The sequence below is a fragment of the Rattus norvegicus genome, chromosome 2, assembly GCF_021556685.1.
Source record: "Rattus norvegicus strain SHRSP/BbbUtx chromosome 2, alternate assembly SHRSP_T2T, whole genome shotgun sequence".
NCBI lineage: Eukaryota > Metazoa > Chordata > Mammalia > Rodentia > Muridae > Rattus > Rattus norvegicus.
The window spans coordinates 36,364,225-36,386,304 of record NC_141535.1 but is presented as its reverse complement, the minus strand read 5'-3'; the positions used below and the strand labels follow the sequence as shown (position 1 = coordinate 36,386,304).

At 41.5% G+C, this 22,080-nt stretch overlaps 1 long non-coding RNA gene across 1 annotated transcript; it reads left to right on the top strand.

Moving 5' to 3' along the window:
- Positions 1–10,673: 10,673 nt before the first annotated feature.
- On the top strand, positions 10,674–17,869 carry LOC147996045 (uncharacterized). The gene is made up of 3 exons (XR_015673859.1): positions 10,674–10,984; positions 12,424–12,575; positions 15,800–17,869. It is a non-coding gene; the product is annotated as an uncharacterized LOC147996045 (long non-coding RNA).
- The last annotated feature ends 4,211 nt before the right edge of the window (positions 17,870–22,080 follow it).

Here is a 22,080-nt window from a genome sequence, read left to right as displayed (position 1 = left end):
TTTCTCACTAGATGATGCCCTGAGCAGCTTCATAACTACCCAGAAAAACAAAAACAAAACACCAACCAACCAACAACAACAAAAACAAAAGCCATCATCACCCAATGTAGGCTCTTGACTTGTGTTCCCATAACCAAAAGCCCAAGAAAACTTTTTTTCTCCTGTAAAACTTATCTACTCTGTGAGCCTGTACTCTTGGTAATACACTGGATCAAGACATGTAGAACCCATTACCAGCCAAGTAGTTAAGTCGGGGATTTGAGGGTGAGAGTATCCTGGATCATCTAGGGAAGCTCTAAATGCAATTCCACAAATTCATAAAAGGGGCAAAGGGGAAAAGTAGAGACACAGAAGGAGACGTAGCCATAGCATAAGGTGGCAAAGATGTTCTGTTGCTGGCTTTGATAGTGGAGGAAAGGGGTCCATGAAAGCTAGAATTAGGGTTGGGGGACATTCCTGTCTAGTCTCTGTGAAGTCCTGCTGGCAGAGAGGATTTAGTGTACTGACACCTGTGTAGGACTTGGGGCCCAAGCATCGGATAATATATTTGTGCTGTTTTAAGCCACGAAGTTTGTGGTAGTTGTTACAGTGACTAAAGTAAACACCTGAGTCTGAATTTTGCAAGGCAGGTATCAGTTAGATGCAAGGCTCTGCAGAGGACATATGTGTCCCCTAAGATGCTAAGCACTTCTGGGATGTCCCCTCATTTCCATGTCCTCAAGCCAGCTCTCCTCCTAGCCCACAACAATCCATGGTCTAGCACCACTATGCCTCTGAAACTCTTTTTATACATACTTGTCCTTCTGCTCATAAATCAAGTGATATTTCCTCCTTATTTTACCCCCAAAACTTCCCCCTTATTTTACCCTGGCACTCCTGGTCAACTCTACAGGTTGAAACTGTCCCCTGTGGAGGCCTCTCTTGAGCCATTCCTCTCTTTGCCTCTGCCTCTCTTGACCTCTTGCAATTCTAATGGCTGCTGCTTTCCTTGGTCTAATCCCTGATATCAGTGCTGTGGGTGTTCTGCCAAGAGACTTATGATTCTGTACATTTTTGCTTAGATCTTCCCCTCTTCACTGCTCTCAAGTGAGGATGGCACCCTAACCCTCTGCACAAATTCCTTTCCTGATTTTCATATATTTAGCAGTCTCCTTTAAACTAAGAATACCCTGTGCTAAGTCCCTTTCTCTATATATGGCACTATCTAATAATGATGATGATGATGATGATGATGATGATAATAATAATAATAATAATAATAATAATAAGCCAGAAACCTCAGACTCATTTGTCTTCTCTCACTCAATCCTCTTTTCTTTTTCTAAATCTAGTTATCATTTTCTCTCCATCTTTTCAGTATTATCCTGGTCCAAGTTAGCTTCCTCTGTGCCTGAATTATGACATGAGCCAAAGCCATCACTCAGAAATAAAAACATCATCCTTCTACATAAAACTCTTTAACATCCTCGGGATAAACCCCAAGCTTTTCACTAGCCCTCAGGGCGGAGTCTTCTGTCCATGTTTTTTCTTATTCCTTTTCTCTCAAGTATCATGTCCACCTTCTTACTCTCTCTCTCTCTCTTTTTTTTTTTGACACTTTGCTTTCTTTAAGCTCTGTGCCTCAGCCATTGTGAAATTCACCCATGCTTCCTCTTGTTCCCAACTTTATACACATTGGTCTTTGTAGGCTTAAATTTTTCAAAACCTACTTTAATAAGGGTTCTCGAACACTTCAAACCTCCACTCTAGCCCATCATCCAAAGGCAGGGAAGAAAGTGGTAAATAGGACAAGACTTGTTTAGTAGTAGTTTTTTGGGGTTTTTCCAATCTCTGCTTGTCAGGATACTAGCAGCCCAGTTCAGTAATGTCAGGATACCAACAGTCCAGTTCAAAAGTGTCAACAAGTATGAATCAGCCATGGTGGTATGATCCAGCAGAAACCACCAGGCCTCCTCTGAATTGGCATGAATCAGTGGGAACAACCAGGACCAGCTGGAATGCCAGGAATTCTCTGTTGTGCCTCTCTAATGAAGACAAGATCAGCTAAGACATGAGACCAATGAAGAGCTGCACAGTTAGCTATGCAAGCAGTCCATCATTGTTCACTGGGTCCTATTTATATCCTCTCCAAAAGTCATGCCTCAGCAAAAACACCATGTGAGTCTGCGTCACATGACACAACCAGAAACTTCCACTTCAGGTCTTTTCCTTCAACAATTCTAGGACCAGCTATGTCCTGCCCATACCTACCCATCAGTCTCCACTTAGCTGTTGCTACAGCACCACCACCTTGTCTTCAGTATCCCGGTCTCCCTCTGGAAGACTTTCTTTCACTTCCTTTATCTTTTCGCTAGATGATAAAGCCACATGCCTGACATCTGCTGCTAGAGGGAGTTTGTTGCCATTTTCTCATCATCACAGTAGAGGCAGGTAGATGGGGTGTAGCCTAAACTCTCAGATAGCTGCTCAGGCAGATGAGTGCTCCTCAGAGTGCTTACTGATTAATATACACAGAAATACCACTTCACTGCTTTATCTTCCTGACTAGATAGAAACTTCTTGTGGATGAGTTCAATCCCTTACTCATTGTATTTTCAGAACCAAGGATAAAGACTGGAAAATAGGAATCATGAGAGGAATACAAATGCAGTCTTCTTTGACAAGAACAGAATACGTGTGGGAAAGGTCCAGAGTTGGTTGGTTCCAACATGTCCAACTGGACTACTCAAGCTTATGGAAATTATTGCCAGAAAGATTCGTTAAAACTTCTTCTGGCCATGGTAAAGCATGCAAGTAATTGCATAGAGTAGAAACCAAACAAAATCTAAATCTAAACAGAGAATACCAGAAAAGAAACTTTCCTTTCCAGGAAGATGAGTAGACATACTTTTCTCTACTTTCTCCTTAAATAATGCAAAAGTCTTTGGATAAAATACACACACACACACACACACACACACACACACACACACACACACACATATATATATATATATATATATATATATATATATCAAACCAATGATTCTGAAAGTGGCGGGGAGACTAACAAGGGAGAGCCCTTGGTACTCATAAAAAGTCGTGGCAGTCACGAGTAGAGGGGCTACCTATCAGGCCCCATCTATTCCTGAGAAGATAATGACTACTAATGTCCACTAGAGAAGGGGCTGCCATTTTGTAATGGTTTAACCACTGGAAAACTAGGTGGAAAGAAGAGGTTCAGAGGCAAAGAAAGAGGATCCCAGAGAGTAATGAGGGTGAATATAATCACTGTCAAAAACGAAGAAAAGAGAAAGATGTTATGGTGATTTCTTTGCATTTTTTCTTGCATCACACATATTCCAGAATTGGAAATGAGGAAGTATGAATGAGAGCTGACACAGAGTTACAATGAGAGCTAGTTCTTTTGGCACAGGACTTGAGAAAGGACAGGCTAGCAGGACCAGGGTTATCCTACTCATGCCAAATACTACAGAAAAAAATACCCATGATTCCACACCCCAACACTGGTAAGGATGAGCTGGTGTCCAAACTATAAAGAGGGCCTCACACTAAAGAAGTGTCAGAGATCATTCAGTAGGGAGCCAAGGATTTCACACCTTCCGGATAGTAATAAGTACCTCCATTGCCCAACATGGTATCCATACTACTTGAGGACCCTCTTTTATAGTAAGAACAAAACACACATTCTATAACCTAGGGAGAGTCAAGGTACCACTGCAGGCCTTGTAGGGAGCAAGACCTCCACTAACCCTTCAATAATAAGGAGTATTAGCTCTGTGCACTTTGGTGCAAATAGACTGTACATAAAACTTAAGCTTCCACTGGAAATAATAAGTTAGCATCCTGTTTTCTCCATTCAGATTGGTGCCAAGGCACCCCAACTAAGGCAACGCTAACACAAGATCCCAAGCCAGGCAATACATTATCCAAAATGCTTGGGTCTCATCAAGCATCATTCACTGTAACAAGAATCAATGAGATCCAGACCTGAACAGAACGTATATTCACCTGATAATTTCAACATACCTGTTTATCTGACAAAGATTTTAAAGGTAATGTTGCAACGTGCTTCAGCCAAGGCCAGTGGGAGAAATCAACAGATTTTCAAAATCTCATTAGAGAAACTGAGGCTTTGAAGTAGAACCAAAACTGGGAAATTCAGAGCTGAAAAAGTACAAAAGCTAAAGTAAGAAGCAGGATTGCTGTGTCAGCAGCAAAGCAGAGAAGGCAGGAAAGCAGCAGCAACCTGGGAGACGGACGATAGAAATTCCTCATCTCACAGCAGAGAGAATGCAGGCTTAGAAAATGGAGCAAGCCACGGGACAAGTGCTAAAAATCCTAGCACTTGTGTCATCTGAATTCTGAAAAGAGAGTAGGCATCAGAACATAGTGGAATAATGTCTGAGAATAGCCCAAATTTGACAGGATACATAAAGACACAAATTTAAGAATCTATATGAATCCTGGACAAGATAAATGCAAAGAAAACATGTCATAGCTAAACTCAAAACTAAAGGCATGGGAAGAAATCCTGAAAGCAGCAAGGGATGTTTACCTCATCCATGTATAGAGGCAAACAAATTCAAATGATGGTGTTTTCACATCAGAAACCACATGGTCCAGGAAATAAAAAATCTCTCAAGGTATTTACAGAAGGAAACTGTCAGCAAAAAAAAAAAAAAAAAAAAAAAAAAAAAACCCAAAAAAACAAAACAAAACAAAACAAAAAAAAAACTGTATTTAGTGAAAATAATTTTCAGGAATGGAGAGAATCCAACCCCCTCCCACCCCACCCCATGCCAAAAACACCAAATCAAAACCCTAATCTAAAAAGGAGCCATCTCCAGAAAACACATGATACATGAGCAGCTAAAGGAAGTTCCATAAACAGAAAAGATACAGGAAGGAACATTGAGACATCAGGATCAAGAACAGAGCAAGCAAAATTACCATAAATGTAGCAATAGACTTTTATTGAATTTTCTAAATTTTACTTGAGAATGGGAGCAAAAATTTTAACTGTCTGCTGCGGTTCTATATGTACAAAGAATCTAAGGCAATTGTGATAAATATGGGGAGGGATGAGGGGAATAAAAAAAGCTATATGTTTATACTTCCCTGAAACTGGTGAAATGACATCAGCATTCTATGATAACTTAAAAACGTGTGTGCATGTATGATGCATGTTTGTGTATGTGATGTGTCTGTGTGTTATGACTGTGTTTGGCACACAGGGGTGGAGGTCAGAAGACAAAATTCAGTGTCTGTCCTCACCTTTCACCTTGTCCGAGAATAGGTTTCTTTGTTGTTCCACTGTGTACACGTGATGGTTTGTATATGCTTGGCCCGAGGAGTGGCACTATTGGAAGGTGTGGCCCTGTTTTAGTAGCTGTGGCCTTTTTAGAGTAGGCATGTCACTGTGGGTGTGGACTTTAAGACCCTCATCCTGGCTGCCTGGAATTGAGTATTCTGCTAGTAGCCTTCAGGTGAAGATGTAGAGCTCTAAGCTCCTCCTGCACCATGCCGACCTGGATGCTGTCATGCTCCAGTCTTGATGATAATGGACTGAACTTCTGAACCTGTAAGGCAGCCCCAATTAAATGTTGTCCTTTATAAGACTTGCATTGGTCATGGTGTCTGTTCACAGCAGACACCCTAACTAAGACTAGCCCTCAGCTTCTGGGAATTCTCCTATCTCCAATTCCCATCTTGCTACAGGGGCACTGGGATTCGGATATGCTCCATTGAACCCAGCTTCCTGGAAGTTTTAAGTATTCCAATTCAGGTTCTCATAGATTTCACCCCATTGGTCATCTATCTCCTAGGCTCTGTGAAAAAAAAAATAAAACCGAACAGGTTATATAAAGAGAGATAGTAAAGGTATTCTATATGGTTCATTGGTTAAAGTGTTCGCTGCATGACGTGAAGACTGCAGTTAAGATCCCTAAACCCATACAAATGACAGGTGCATGTGGTGGCCTGTCTGTAATTCCAGCCTTTGAAAAGGGATCCTCATAGTAAGTTAGCTAGCGAGACCAGTGCTATAGATGAACTCTGGTTTGGATCAAAAGATGCAGTGAAGAAGTTAAAAGTAATCAAACATGATTTCAAACAATCTCCTTATATACTCACCATACACACACACACACACACACACACACACACACACACACACACGAAAAATAAAAGTATTCTAGTTATGTAAGAGTAGAACTCTATCAAAAACTCAATTAACCTACACAAGTCCAGAAATAAGAAAACAAAATAAAAATAAAGATAATAGAAACAGAAAACTTAAGTCCTAGCATATCAGTAATTACACTAAATATAAATGGTCTCAGCCTACAAGTGAAAGACAGTTTAGAAGAGTGGACTTAAAAAACACCACATATACAAAAACTTTACCTACAGTAATATAGGCAGCGTCAAAGCAATGGGAGGGAAAAACATGAAACCAGGAGTGGCTTCAATATTATCAGATAAAACAAACTTTAGAATGGATTACCAGAGACCAGAAAATATTGTAAGCTGTAAAAATGTCATCCTACTGGGAAGACATAGCAGCCCTAAGTACATATACACAAGACAACAGAGATAATATATAAACACTGATGGACCAGAGAGCATTGAAAAGTTACAACTGGGGACTTTATTTTCCTTTGCGAATAAAACAGTAGACAAAGATAAACAAAGATAGAAAAACTTTGACAATGTCATTAGCGATCGGGATCCAATCAACAGCAACAACACATAACGTTCAACAACGGTGGGTTATATTTAAAGTTCCTGGGGAATATATACCACGATGATTTGTGTACCTTGGCCCATGAATCCCTTAAAATGGAAATGAATGAACTTTTAGAATATTCTCTGGCTCGATGGAATCAATGACTTCAGTTTTAAGGTTTTTGTTTTTCCAGTGCCGAGGATCAAATCTCCATGCTGAGCAAACTCCCTCCCTGCCTACCCAGGTACATTCTCAGCCCCGAACAGCAGACTTCTAAATAGCCCAGTGGGCAAAGACCGGTGGAAGAGGAAGTATGGAGCGCAATGAACTACAGGAAACTGAGGCATTTCCGATTCATGGCACACAGTTAACAGTGTTGAGAGGAAACGCCATTCCCTATGTGGATACATTAGGGAAGAGGAAGAATCTCGAGCCGCCGCTCTAACCTCCTGTACAGTGCATTTAGGGGAAAGGTCACGGGTGCCGCTCAGTGGGAGAGCACACACCCAACATGCAGAAAGCCCAGTCTTCACACCAAAGCAAAAGGAAACAGAAAACCCACAATAAACACAAACAACAAAAAGGACCCATAAAGATACGAGTATGAAGGAAGGAAGTAGAAAATAACGGCAAGTGCAGTTTTAAAAGATCTCAATAAATCAGAGCTGGGTCTTTGACAAGATCGATAAATGTAACGACCCCTTGGCCACAGTGACAAACAGAGATGATACAAATCGTCAATATCATGAATGAAACAAGACGTCCGTGTAATGTCAGAACATTTAAAAGAGCCAATAAATACATACTGCAAAAAAAAAAACGTTTATATATCATACATAGACTTAATGATATACATGAAATGGCCCATTTCCACAAAAATACAACTATCACAACTCAGTAAGTGAAACTGGTTTTTAATTGACAGGTAATAATTGTACATATTTATAGAGTACACTGTGGCATGATATAATTTAAATAGCTCTGTAATTATTGAGGAAATTTAATCAGTGATTTTTAAATTCTCCAAAATGAACCTTCATGTACAGGCTGTTTTATTGCAAACATTTATGACTCCATGATCTTTTTCCGAATTCAGTGGAAAGAGAAGCAATTTTCAATTCATCTTACATAGTTGGTAGTACAATCAAACGAAGAAAGCCAACTTCTTCCTCAACACAGATCCATATCTTTGTTTTTTTTTTTTTGTTTGTTTTTTAAGACAGGGTTCCTCTGTGTAGCCCTGGCTGTCCTGGAACTCACTCTGTAGAGAAGGGTGGACTTGAACTCACAAAGATGTGCCTGCCTCTGCCTCCCAAGTGCTGGGATTACAGCTGTGTGCCATGATGCCACGCCCAGATTCATAATCGATTAAGGAGTTATTTTTTTTTAACCATAAGTCTCTGTGTGCATATGAGAACACTGTCCATGAGGCAGGAAAGGGTTGGATCTCTGGAGCTGGAGTTGTAGGTGGTGGTGAGACACCTGACATGGATGCTGGGAACCAAAACCAGGTCTCTGAGAGAGCAGAAAGTGCTTTTAACCGCTGCACCATCTCTCTAGCCCCTACATACACATTCTCTAGCAAAATACCTTAGTTAGGGTTTCCATTGCTGCAACAAACACTATGACCAAAATGCAAATTAGGAAGGAAAGGGTTTATTTGGCTTAAACTTCCACATAGTTGTTCATCACCAAAGAAAGTCAGGGCAGGAACTCACACAGGGCAGGAAGCTGGAAGCAGGAGCTGATGCAGAGGCCATGAACGGGTGCTGCTTACTGGCTTGCTTACTCATGGCTTGCTCTGCCAGCTTTCTTCTAGAGTCCAGGGCTACCAGACCAGGGATGGCACCACCCACAATGGGCTGGGTCCTCCCCCATTGATCACTAATTGAGAAAATGCCTTACAGCTGGATCTCATGGAGGCCTTTCCTCAACTGGGGGTCCTTTCTCTCTCATGACTCTAGCTTGTGTCAGTGCAACCAACCAGAACATTAACCAATACAATTTGGGAAAATATAACAGAATATATAGTGAAATTCAATAATATATAAGTGAATTTCCTGTGTGAGCCTGCAGAAGTTCTCAGCTGACTCTGCAGCCCCATGGATAGGCAAGAGACCCAAGGAAGCCTAGCATAAACTTCGAATGTTGAACTAAGACTTTAACGTCTGCCTGAGGTTTAGATTGGCCCTTGAACTGTACATGGGCAGAACAGACGTAAAACAGCCAAGGAAGGACTTTGAAAACCGAATTCAGATGGAGATTATCCCCGGAAAATGTGAAACAGTGTCTGTAGCGGTCTGTAGACTGCTTGCGTTCTATGGGCTCTAAAGTCTACAAAGGGACTGCCACATTGTCAGGGCACGCTCCAAATTAGTCCACGCAGAGAGGAGCAAGGAACGTGAGCAGCTTCCAAAGAATCCATCAAGAAGAACTCACTTAGCCGGGGTTTCAGATGTCCCAAGACTTTAAAAAATGTGCGTTTTTAAGGAAGGGAAGATAAAGGTACTAGCATGTAACGGTAGACATCGTCTACAGAGAAACTATGTGAAAAGAGTAAAAATTTGAAAATTTTAAATTAAAATAAATCTGAACTTAGTGGCTTGCTGTATTGGCTTAGCAGCGAATTAGATAGGATAGGAAGGTTAATAAGCGTGAAACACTCAAATTTATAAAAATGATCCAGTAATAGGTGAATGATAGTATCTTCATTACTTCTCTGACTAATAGAGGACAGTGTTTAGTTTTGTTTGTTAAGGAGTATGTGAGCCCTTCCATTGCTTTACAGGAGGTTCAGTGCCTGGAGCTTTAACGTGCTCCAGCATGCACGTGCACACACACACACACACACACACACATACACACACACATGCACACATGCACACATGCACACATGCACACACACAGTCACACACACATACACACACACATGCACACATGCACACAGTCACACACACACATATACACACACTCACACACACATACACACACACTCACACATGCACACACACACTCACACACACACACTCACACACACATGCACACACACACACTCACACACACGTACACATGCATACATGCACACAGATTCCTGTAATGACTGTCTTCAGAGGTCAGTGCGGAGGGTGAAAGGATCCGCATGCTGTAAGACTTCTGTATACTACTAAAGCAATAAATATTAATTCAAAATAGACTGTGACAGGTTAGGAGTCATATTATAATCCCCGGAGTGAGCAGTATTAATTCAGAGATACTGCTATTATACTATTAGACCAAGTGGGATATTTAAAAAAATGTTCAAATGATTCAAAAGAAGACAGAAAAGGAAGGTCAGGGTGAAAAAAAAGAAAACCACCCCACTGGGACAGACATAAGATGAACGATATCACAACAGACTTAAATCCAATCATATCAATGATTAGTGTAAATTACTTAGACACACCAGGGAACACACTTTAAATTAAAGGTATGTGACCATTGAAAGAGGAGGAAAGGATGAATTGTATAAACAGTAAGAAAGAGGGGATGCTGTGTTAGTATTAGACAATGATGGTTTCCAAACAAGGAATATTACTTAGAAGGATGGGGGTTTTAATCCACCCAGAAGACAAAAACTATTCTAAAATGCTCCGAGTTACTGTTGTAGTGTGGGAGACCAAGCTATGATATACAGCACAGTGATGTTTTGATTAATAGGTAACAGCTGTGGTTCCAGAGTAACATGGTAGGCATCTTGGCTTGCATGAGAATATTCTGTGATGTCCACACAAGGGGAATTGCCCAAGACACTGATCTTAGAGAGCTTCTGAATAGCCACAGTGACGTGTGGCTATAGTTGATAATAACCTGTTGTTTTTCTTTAAATTCCCCTCCTGTTTTGCTTTCCTGTTTTCCAAACTGTTTACTTTGAGCATCATAGCCAAGCCAACAAAGAACAAACACTAGTCTTCGTTAGAAATAAACAGTTATGAGCTTGAGAGATGGCTCAGGGGACGAAGTGCATGCTGCTTGTAATGTACTTTATGTTGGGAGATGGTCGTGTGCTGTCTGAGTTCATCGAGGAGCTGTCTCTGGATGGAAGCGTGGTCCTCATCCCGTTGCAGACTCGCAAGATTTTATCCCAGTATCTTCCAAGGTTGGTTGTCTGAAGATGGGATGCCCACTCCCAGCTCTGTAATGGGATGCAGAAACAGCTCAAGGGTGAAAACTGTTGTGCCCTTTCCAGCAGCCTGGAATGAACTGGATGCATCACAGGTTAGTGTTTTAATCCTTTAACAAAAATGTGCCCGCTGTGGGACAGAGAACCTCAAAGTCCAGCCCTTGGATGCTCAGCCATGAAACGAAAGCTACCTGGGAACTTCAGCTGATATCCTCGCTCCCTTAGCGGGTTTCTGCTGGGTGTTATTTGTGCCCAACTTGCTGACGTCATGTTTATCTGTCGCTATTTGTTCTTTTATTGGAAACCTTACCAGAGGAGACACTGCTCTGCCAAGGACCCTACCAGAAACTCCAGTTGAGGACCTTAAGAGGGCTTTCCCATTCAGTTTGTGCTGGATGTTTTGAGTACCTGATATGATGAAGTTTTGCTGATATCTATCTATCTATCTATCTATCTATCTATCTATCTATCTATCTATCTATCTATCATCTATCATCTATATATTATACCTATCAATCATTTATCTATCTATCTATCATCTATATATTATATCTATCTATTATCTATCATCTATATATTATATCTATCTATTATCTATCTATCATCTATCATCTATATATTATATCTATCTATCATCTATCTATCATCTATATATTATATCTATCCATCCATCTATCTATCATCTATATATTATATCTATCTATTATCTATCATCTATATATTATATCTATCTATTATCTATCTATCATCTATCATCTATATATTATATCTATCTATCATCTATCTATCATCTATATATTATATCTATCCATCCATCTATCTATCATCTATCTACCTATCTACAGTCCTACTACTTGTTTCCTTTGGCTCTCTGTATACTTAATAAAGTTGCATATTTAAGCAACAATGTGGTTCTCATGGAACATTTTCTGGACTGTACAGAGCACTGCCCGTGTGTGAGGGTGAATCGCCAGCACCCACACAGAAGGCATAGAGCTTTGACTGCAATCCCAGTGTTGAAAACAGTGAAATGGGGGAGAAGGGGAACTCACTGGCCAGTGGGCTTTTGAAATGGTAGTGGGTGACCCTGTGTCAGAAAATGGGGTCGAGACAGATAGGGGACACACACACACACACACACACACACACACACACACACACAATTTCTTTCTTCCAGAGAGAGAGAGAGAGAGAGAGAGAGGGAGGGAGGGAGGGAGGGAGGGAGGGAGGGAGAGAGAGAGAGAGAGAGAGAGAGAGAGAGAGAGAGAGAGAGAGAGAGAGAGAGAGAGAATGAATATGTATCCTATCCAGCAAAAACTTAGCAAAGTAGCTCCCGGTTGTTTTCTAGTTAATGTATTGTCCTTGCTCCTCTTTGTTCTTGGGAAGGCATTGTGAACCAATATGGAGGACAGTTTTTTTCATGGACTGGTTCCTCATTCCTGACCATATGGAATGTGGATTGTGAAACTGAAACTCCGGCCTGCACTACAGATCTTGTACGCTTACAACAGTACCCACTCTGTCTTTCTTGCAGGTCACTTTCTGCTTAATGAGACCCTCTGGAATCTGAAATCATACCCTTAGAGGCCCCTGCTTCCGTGTGCTCCCAACCTGAGTGCCTGCAGGAGACTGTAGTAAGGAGGTCAGAGATTGACACATCTACGGGGGCTCCTCCGTAATTCACAGGTATGAACTAAATCCTAAGGCAATGCGACCTAATCATGGGTAACATACATGAAAGAATCTTCTAGAAGGCTCAACTGAAATGTCTCTCCTTCATTCTGGAGGGTTCTTACCTGATTCCTTTCCTATTTCCTCCTGGGAGCTGATAGGCCAGCCTGTCATTAGCTATTGACTCATCTACCACCTGTTTCCTCAAGCCACAGACTAGAATCTACTGAGAACAGTCAGAAATCAAAACAATAAACTGCCAATACATAAAAGCATGAAATGAAATTAAGAGCAAACATTAAATTGAGTATTTATGTTCAAAAGATGAAATTCTTTTTTTCCACAATAGAGAATTTAATAAAAAAAAATGCTCAGTGATACAAACCCCTTTACTACTAGCCCCAAGCCAATAAGCCATGTCCTGACACACTGCTTGGGCAGGCTAGCATTCCTTCCAGATGCACGTGCGCGCGGCACGTGCGCGCGCGCGCACACACACACACACACACACACACACACACACACATGCACACACAGAGCTGTAATCTACAGACTCACTTCATTCACGACCTGCACTGAAACAACTCTAAATAAAACATGGGCAAACAGAAGGCAGATGAAAATATTAATATTTCATGATCAAAGGAATTTACTCCATCGAGGTGAGGATGTTTCAATATTTGTATTTACTAATGTATTTTCACATTAGTAGATCAGATAGGGAAATCAGATGACCGTCTTCATGAACCTCTTTGAGAAAACTCGACACCTATTCTTGGTTTAAAAAAAAAAAAACTCACAAGGCCCTGGGTTCGGTCCCCAGCTCCGAAAAAAAAGAACCAAAAAAAACAAAAAAAAAAACAAAAAACAAAAAACTTCACAAAATGCGAGTCAGTAGATATGAACCTTTTATGCAAGATCTAGTTCTATGCTTAACAGGGAACGATAGGAAGAAACTATTTAAAAACTGGGGGCTGGGGAAGGGCACTCTTGCTCTTGAGGAAAGTCCTGGTTGTTGGTGTTCAAAAGACAATTAGAGAAGGGAAAGATGCCATGGTTTAAAAGATGGAGTAAAGACACACAGTTGTAATCACTAGCAGATGTCATGGCTCCCTCAGAAATGTAGTGAAAACTAGATTGAAATACTGTCTAGTTAACTAACACTTTAATACTGTCTAGAGTCTAACACTTTAGTTAGTTAGTAGGACAAAAGTCATACGTGGAAACAAATAACCCTCCCATATACAACTCATTCCAATAGGAAGAGTTTCTCAAGCAAATGCAGAAAACACTTACGTTGTAAAGAATATGCCTACCAAGAACTGTGGACGGTCAGACAAAACCCTGAAAATACGGCTCATGACCACAGTGGTGGGCACGTGTGAACGGACACTAAGTTAATGTAGCAGCTCCAGAAAACCCTTAGTTCCCCCAAGATAAACAAAAACCATAATACACTTTCAATAAAATCAGGCAACTTAATTATAGCGTTTATCTGGAAAACAAACAATCCTGGGGTTTCAGGAAAATTCTAAAAATAAAAGAAATCTATATCACATGACTGCCTCTATCAGATAGGAAAATGTAATTTTCAAAACAACGTGACATTGGACCTAAACAGATAAATAGACTTGAAAAACAGTGCAAAGATAGGTCTCCAAGCACGGAGAAATTAACTGCGTGATAAATATAGCTTTCACATCAGTGGGTGGGCTGATTACATGGTGACACTTAGCCCTGTCCCTGCCTCCCATGCGCTCCTCTGTTGCAAAGGTCCTGGGCTGGGAGCCAGTGCATTGCATTCCCAGATTCTATCCTCAGCCGTACTCAGTTAGGTTCTGCAACCGAGGAGCTTGGTACTGAGTGCAGGGGGAAGAAGCTGCAATTTGTATTGAAGTATATATGTGTGCATATATATGTATATATATGTGATGTATATGTGTGTATATATGTATATATGTGTGATGTATATATGTGCGTATATATGTATATATGTGTGATGTGTATGTGTGTGATGTGTGTATGTGTGTATATATGTATATATGTGTGATATATATGTGTGCGAATATATGTATATGTATGATGTATATATGTGCATATATGTATGTGTGATATATATGTGTGCGAATATATGTATATGTGTGATGTATATATATGTATATATGTATATATGTGTGATGTATATGTGTGTATATATGTGTACATATATATATGTGTGTATATATATGTATATATGTGTGTGTATATATGTGTGTGTATATGTGTGTGTGTATTTTGTCTCCCAAATTTATATGCTTGCTTGCTCCCCCTCCCTCACCGAGTCTCCTTGGTGCTAACTGGGTATGTATCTCTAAACTGAAGCACCTATATAAGTCAGGAAACTCATGAGGGAGCGAGATTGGGATGGGGATTTCAAGGGAAGGGGATAGAGCATAGATAGCATGAGGGAGAAGGGAAATGGTGGAACAGGAAGGATTAAATGGAGTGGAGATGGGATGCCAGGTCCAGAAAAGAGGTGGGGAGAGATAACTACTGCTGAAGACCTTTGAAAATGCCATGTGGAAACCTAATACAGAAATTCCTTAGAATGTATTCATAGGCATGCACATACACACGCATGCGCACATAAAGAGTTTGAATGAAGTTATCCTGTAATGGGGAAAGTGTGCCTCTCCCAGACACCAGAGTTATCACCCAAGAAGCCCAGTGCCAGGTATGAGTTTCTTTCACCCAACGGGGGCTTCTTCTAGTTGAAGCACCTGTGGCAGCAGCTTGTAGACTGTGGTGATTCATGGGAATTGTGGTTTTAGCAGTACCATTAAAGTACAGTGCGTGCAAGCATAGGTGCGTGTGTGCGTGCGTGCATGAGTGTGTGTGTGTATGTGTGCATGTGTATGTGTGTGTGCATGTGTGTGTGTATGTGTGCGTTTGTGCATGCATGTATGTGTGTGTGCATGTGTGTGTGTGCATGTGTATGTGTGTGTGTATGCATGAGTGTGTGTGTGCATGAGTGTGTGTAGCTTAGCAGTGAGTTCAACGTGTTGGTGCCGAGCCCCAAGGCCACCCCCCCCCCCCCAGCTCTCTGGCCACCAAGTTCCTTTCCTTCTTTGCTTCCAATGTCTTTGCATCAAGTCACTCTCTGTCCGAAATGTCTGGAATACTTTCAGATTTCCTGAGAGCGCCCTAACAGATGTTAGAAGGAAATAACTACTGAATAATTGATATTGGTGTTATTACAGGTCATCAGCTTCTGCAGAACCAAGGAGGATTCGAGTCCCCACGTCACACCTTATATTAAAACATGCCTCAGATATCAGAGTGATTGAAAAGGAAGTGTCCTAAAAATACATAAAAGAGTGATGTATTATGGAGCAGGATCTCAGAACTGAGGTCTTACTAAGCTTTAATGTGCTACAGAACACAGCAGCATTTGAAAATTTAATTTCATAATAGAGTTGGAATGAAAAAAAAATAAGCCCACCACGAAGGAAGCCGACAAAGAGGAAAAGTGCTTGGAGTGCCAGTGCCCAGTCCTAGACAAATGGCAAGACCCCTGCAGGAAAAACAACACAGGTCCTGGATCGAAAGGGAAGATAAGTGAGCCATTAAAACAAGTCCGAACAGTTCACTGGCCCGGCATGGTCTTTGTTGGGAAGTTTCTGGTTACAAAGTCAAACTCCAGACTTAGTTATTAGACTTGAAGTTTTTCGTTCAGTTGCCATTCAGTATCTGTGCAGGCATTTATCCAGCTATTCTGCTATCCCACATACAGCATTCTCATGATTTGTACGTTCTTTTCAATGTCTTTATTTAGTGGTGTGTGTGTGTGTGTGTGTGTGTGTGTGTGTGCGCGCGTGCGCGCGTGCGCGCGTGTGCGCATGCCTGTGTGCATGCCTGTGTGCATGCATGTGTGTTTGCCTGTGCATGCGTTTGACTGTACATCACAAGTATGAATGCATCTAGAGACCAGAATGTGTCAGATCTCCCTGGAGCTGGAGCCACAGGCTTCGGAGTCACTTGCTATGGGTGCTGGAAGGACAGCTAATGTGTTAACTGCTGAACCATCTCTTTGCCTCCTTATTTCTGATTTGGCAATTTGACTTTTCTCTTTTTTTTTTTTTTCTTAATCTCGTTAAAGTACTGGGACCCTTTTTCTCCTTTGGGAAGGGTTGGACATGCTTTGACCTTAATTGTGGTGATGGGACCAAGTTATACGTAGCATCCAACCTCATCAATATGTATAGATGTTTGCCTATCTATACTCCAAACAAAGCTGCTAACACATTCACAGTCATTTATTGTAAGAAAACCACCCATTTAAATCACATTAGATTTCATTTCTACACGTCATGTAAGCAAGGGCAGAAAAGCAGCTGGTAGCTTACTGAGGCAGTTTAAAATATATTTATAAATTCTTTCAATCCTTGTCCCTCAAGAGGAACAGGCTGGACTTAGTGACTGTCACAGACACGATGGTGTGACTTTTGAAATCGGGTCTGGTCTTGACTTCTGAGGCCTGCTTGCTGTCTCTCTGGGGAAGAATAGTTGTGATATGAAGACACTACAGAATCTCCGGGCCAGGACTTGCTTTAGCGAGACATTTTGGATTGATCCCTCCACATGGCTTAAGTCTTGAAACGATTGCATCGTTGGCCAGCTTCATCTAGCCAGCCTCCTTTTAAACTCCCGACTCACAGAAACCATGAGACAGAACGTGTTCTAGGCTGTCAAGCGTTGTAGTCATTTGTTACATGGCCATAGGGAACAAATGAACTCTGCATAGTGAGTGTGTAGGAGTAGGCGGGCACCCTCACACACTGTTGGTAGGATATAAATCAGATCATCGCTATGGAGATGTATTAGGCAGGATCAGTTAGAAGGAAGAGTGTAATTGTACATTAGGAATGCTCCCGAAGATGCACTTGCGCAGGTGTGGAATGTTAATTAAGCAACACTATTATTGTAGCCATTTTTGCAATGGGAAGCAATCTAAGTGTGCACTGTTCCTGGGGCTAATTACATAAATAGGCCATATCTCTACAATGGCATTCTATACCAAGGATAAAGAGAACGGCATAAATCTACAGGCAAGAAACAAGAAAAGTGTGTTGTATACTACTAGCATTATAGAAGAAAGAAGTATTATTTTATCTTTATATGGATATTAAGAGGCTGGGAACCATGGAAGAGATGGGAATCAGAAGTGGGAGAGAATATTACACTATTTACTCTTTGGGAAGTATGTTTTAAAATAAATTTTTATCATGTGCATGTACTGTCTATCTGAAAAAATAAATAATTTGAAAGCTAAAATAGATGAAAGATCGCTCATGTTAAGAAACAGATTTTAACAACATTGTTGATACAGAACTAGAAAACCTTCAAGTATGAACTAAAATTACAACCTAGGTGCATGTGCGTGTGTGTGCACACATACACACACATACACACACACATACACACACACATACACACACATACACACACATACACACACATACACACACATACACACACATACACACACACACATACACACACATACACATACACATACACACACATACACACACACATACACACACACATACACACACATACACACACATACACACACATACACACACATACACACACATACACACACATACACACATATACACACACATACACACATACACATACATACACACACATACACACATACACACACATACACATACATACACACACATACACACATACACACATACACACACATACACACACATACACACACATATACACACACATACACACACATACACACACATATACACACACATACACACACATACACACACATACACACATACACACACATACACACACATACACACATACACACACATACACACACATATACACACACACGTACACACACACACACACACACACATACACACACACACACACCTAGAGAAAGAAGAAGAGGGGGAAGCATTTCCTAGAGTTTAATGACAAGAAATGGGGTTGGCAGTATTTACCCAGATCTAGGGAGAAAGGCAATATTTATCTATCTAAGGGCTTCAGTACTAGAAAGATATTTACAATTCAAGAGTATCTGAGTTTGTGCTCAGGAAAGTAAACACCAATTACTCTATTTTAGTTTCCTGGGTTTTACAAGAAATCTCCTTCATATTAAGCAGAAATATCATAATCTGCACAACATACAGATCTAATTAGGAAATCCATATGCGTATTTTAGTTTCTACATCTGTCGTTCAGGAGTTAGACTACTTGACTCAGCCTAAAGCTGAGCAGCAAATTCTGATCTACTGTTATGGAGTTTCTTGGCTCAAAAACTCAGATGAGAGTCTATTCGTTTGTTTGCTTCAGAGAGGAGCAGCCAGCCAACCTCTGCTGAAACCTCCCTTTGTAATAGATGTTATAAAAGAAAAGGAGGCGAATGCTGCTATACAAGAATATATACTTAGAATCTCTCTGTTTGGTGGTGGTATGCAACTGAGAAGAACCAGGTATTTTAGTTAGGTACCCATTGCTGTGATGAAACGCCATTACCAAAAGCAACTTGGAGAGGAAAGGGTTTATTTCATCTTACGACTCTTAGGTCGTGCTCCATCATGGGAGAAGTCAGAGCAGGAACTCGCACCAGGAAGCTGGAGACCGGAACTGAAGCAGAGGCAGTGGCAGAATGCTCCTTCCGGTTACTCAGCCTGCTCAGGGATGGCACCACCCACAGTGGGCGTGGTCCTTCCACATTAATGATTAGTTTAGAAAATCTCTAGACTCGCCTAGAGAGCAATCTGATAGTGACATTTCCTCAATTAAGACTCCCTCTTCCTACATATGTCTAGGTTTGTGTCAAGTTGACAAGAAACAACCGAATCAACCAAATGACCAGAATACCCCAGAAGCTCAAATCTCAGGATTGTGTAGAGACCAGATCCTCTGACAGGTCTTCTGTCAGTCTTGTTGGGAAATCTTCTTTCATAAATAGAGAGGAATATGATCTAAGATCATTGTTAATTTCCAGAATTCCTGATGCCATTGCATTCATTTTGCACTATGAATTACCTGTGCAGCAAAAGTCAACCAGAGCTTTGGAATTCTGGTCAGTCCTCTGGCCCCACTCACTAGCTGGCTGATGCAAATGACTCGGCTGTCACACTCAGCTCCTGTCATCACTGTCAGTAAGTCTTTCCCATGACCACAGATCTCTGTGCTGTACATGACATTAGACTTACTCAGAGATAGTTGAAGATGTAACATGTGAACTTGACCACCATCGAAGGTGTACTGAGACAGGCAGATATCTCGATAAAAAGAATGATGGGGAACCGATAGAGTTAAAGGTTGTTCTTTCTATGTATCATCTATGTTCTTGCGGCTGTTCTTCTGAGACAGGGGCTCACAGTGTGGTTCAGGCTGACCTGGAGCTCACCACGTAGCCTGTACTGGCCCTGAGATCTTAAGGCAATCTTCCTGCCTTAGTGTTTTGAATGTAGTAATTATATGTGTATGTCATCATACCTAGCTTCATCCATCCAATCATACATACATACATCCATGCATCCATGCATCCATACATCCATGCATCCATGCATCCATGCATCCATGCATCCATACATCCATGCATCCATCCATCCATCCATCCATGTATCCATCCATGCATCCATCCATCCATGCATCCATCCATGCATCCATCTATCCATCCATCCATCCATCCATGCATCCATGCATCCATCCATCCATTCATTTAACTTATATGTATTGATCATATCCTGTTTGCCCAGAGTTATGGTGTGCTTTTAGGGTAATCTGCTATGAGAAACAGCGAGGGAGGAAGAGACTCCAGACACACCCCCAAAAGAGATTTAAAGGGACCTTGACAGCTCTTTTCAAGTATGTAAAGAGTGGAAGGCTTATCTGTGTTTTTCCAGAGGGCATAATTAGTGAAAGCGAATGGACGATAAGGGGGGGCAGACATGGGTATAAATTACAGAGGAATCTTTTGACTCCCTGAGCTGACCAACAATGGAATCTAGCAGCCTTGAAAAACAGCCATCTTCCGGCAGGTCAAGGGAACTGCCCATGTGAAAGAGATAAGAAAGGGTGGGGTCCAGAAAGATGAAATGCCCTGTCCAAGGCCACACGGCTGGCTCCCGGCGGGACTGGCTTAGAACCCAGGCTAGGCTGCTCAGTGCTTGGTACATGATGAGATTAGCATTTGCTTTTGCAACCTCAAAGCTCTTCGATGTGTTGCAATGTTGATAAAGCATGTTCTGGTTCTGCAAGGCTGACATGGGAGAGTGCAGCCCTGAGTCAGCATGAGAACACCCACATTTCAAGCCGGTTGTGGAATTCAGTCCTGTGGAATGCGCAGGGACTCTGAGGGATTTCGTCTTGTCTTACTTTTATATTTACTTATTTTTATGTGTATCGGTTTTTGCCTGCACATGAGTAAGTGTACTATGTGCATGTGTAGAGTACCTGAGGAGATCAGAAGAGGTACTGGATCCCCTAGAACTGGAGTTGTATATGGTTCTAAGCCACTGTGTGGGTGCTGGGAATTGAATCCTGGTCCTCTGTAGAAGTGCATGTGCTCTCAACTGCTGAGTCATCTTTCTAGCCCCAATTACTTATTTGTTTAAATATGTATTTAGTTATGTACTTCAATGAGAAATAGTTAATGATTATGGAACAAAAGTAAAAGTAAGAATGGCCTCTAAGTTTAGAGGCGATGATGCCTGTGACGTGAGCTGCCTGCTTCATTAGGGGGTCCACAGCTTCTATTACCTGAGAAATGTTCCAGTGGAAAGAATATCGTACACTCGCGCGCCTGCGTGCTTGTCTCCTGTTGTCTTCTGCTCTTAGTAATTTCAACCATCCTGGATACAGGGAGGAACTACATTCATTCCTTACCCTCTGAAGATAAAGTGGGGACAGAATTGCCCACCTCACGTGAAGCTTCCTTGTTGGTCTACATGGCCCACGGGGGACTCTGGATCTATTTGACTTGTACATGTTCCAGGCTGGTGTCGCTGTAAACCAGGGTCCATTGCAGGATGACGTCATTATGCAGCAAGGCAGGTCCAGGATAAGGTGAAGTCTATCAGTGGATGTGAAGGAAGGGTAGGTAAAGAAAAAGCCTAGGAAGGAGAGAGGAGGAGGAGGAAGAGAGAGATGGAGATGACAGAGCAGGATGATTCAGAGTCCGGTGGACTAGGTCAATTGCATCTTGTCTAGGTGGGCGGTTTCTATCTTTATTGGCAGTGAACTTATTGTGTGGATGTATTGTGGACTGAGGATTTAACATATAAATCTATTTGTTAAATTACAAGTTTCTAGAGCTTTGATTTTACCGGGCTACAGGGGATGTGAGCAAAGTTCCTGGCGGGCAGAGAGACAGCCTGTCTCAGCTCTGGAAGCCGTGCTAGGCTGTAGAGTGCCCGGGGCTAGCGTGGCGTGTTGCCATGCTAAAATGGCCCTTGGGATGTGATGTTTGTGTCAGGTGTGG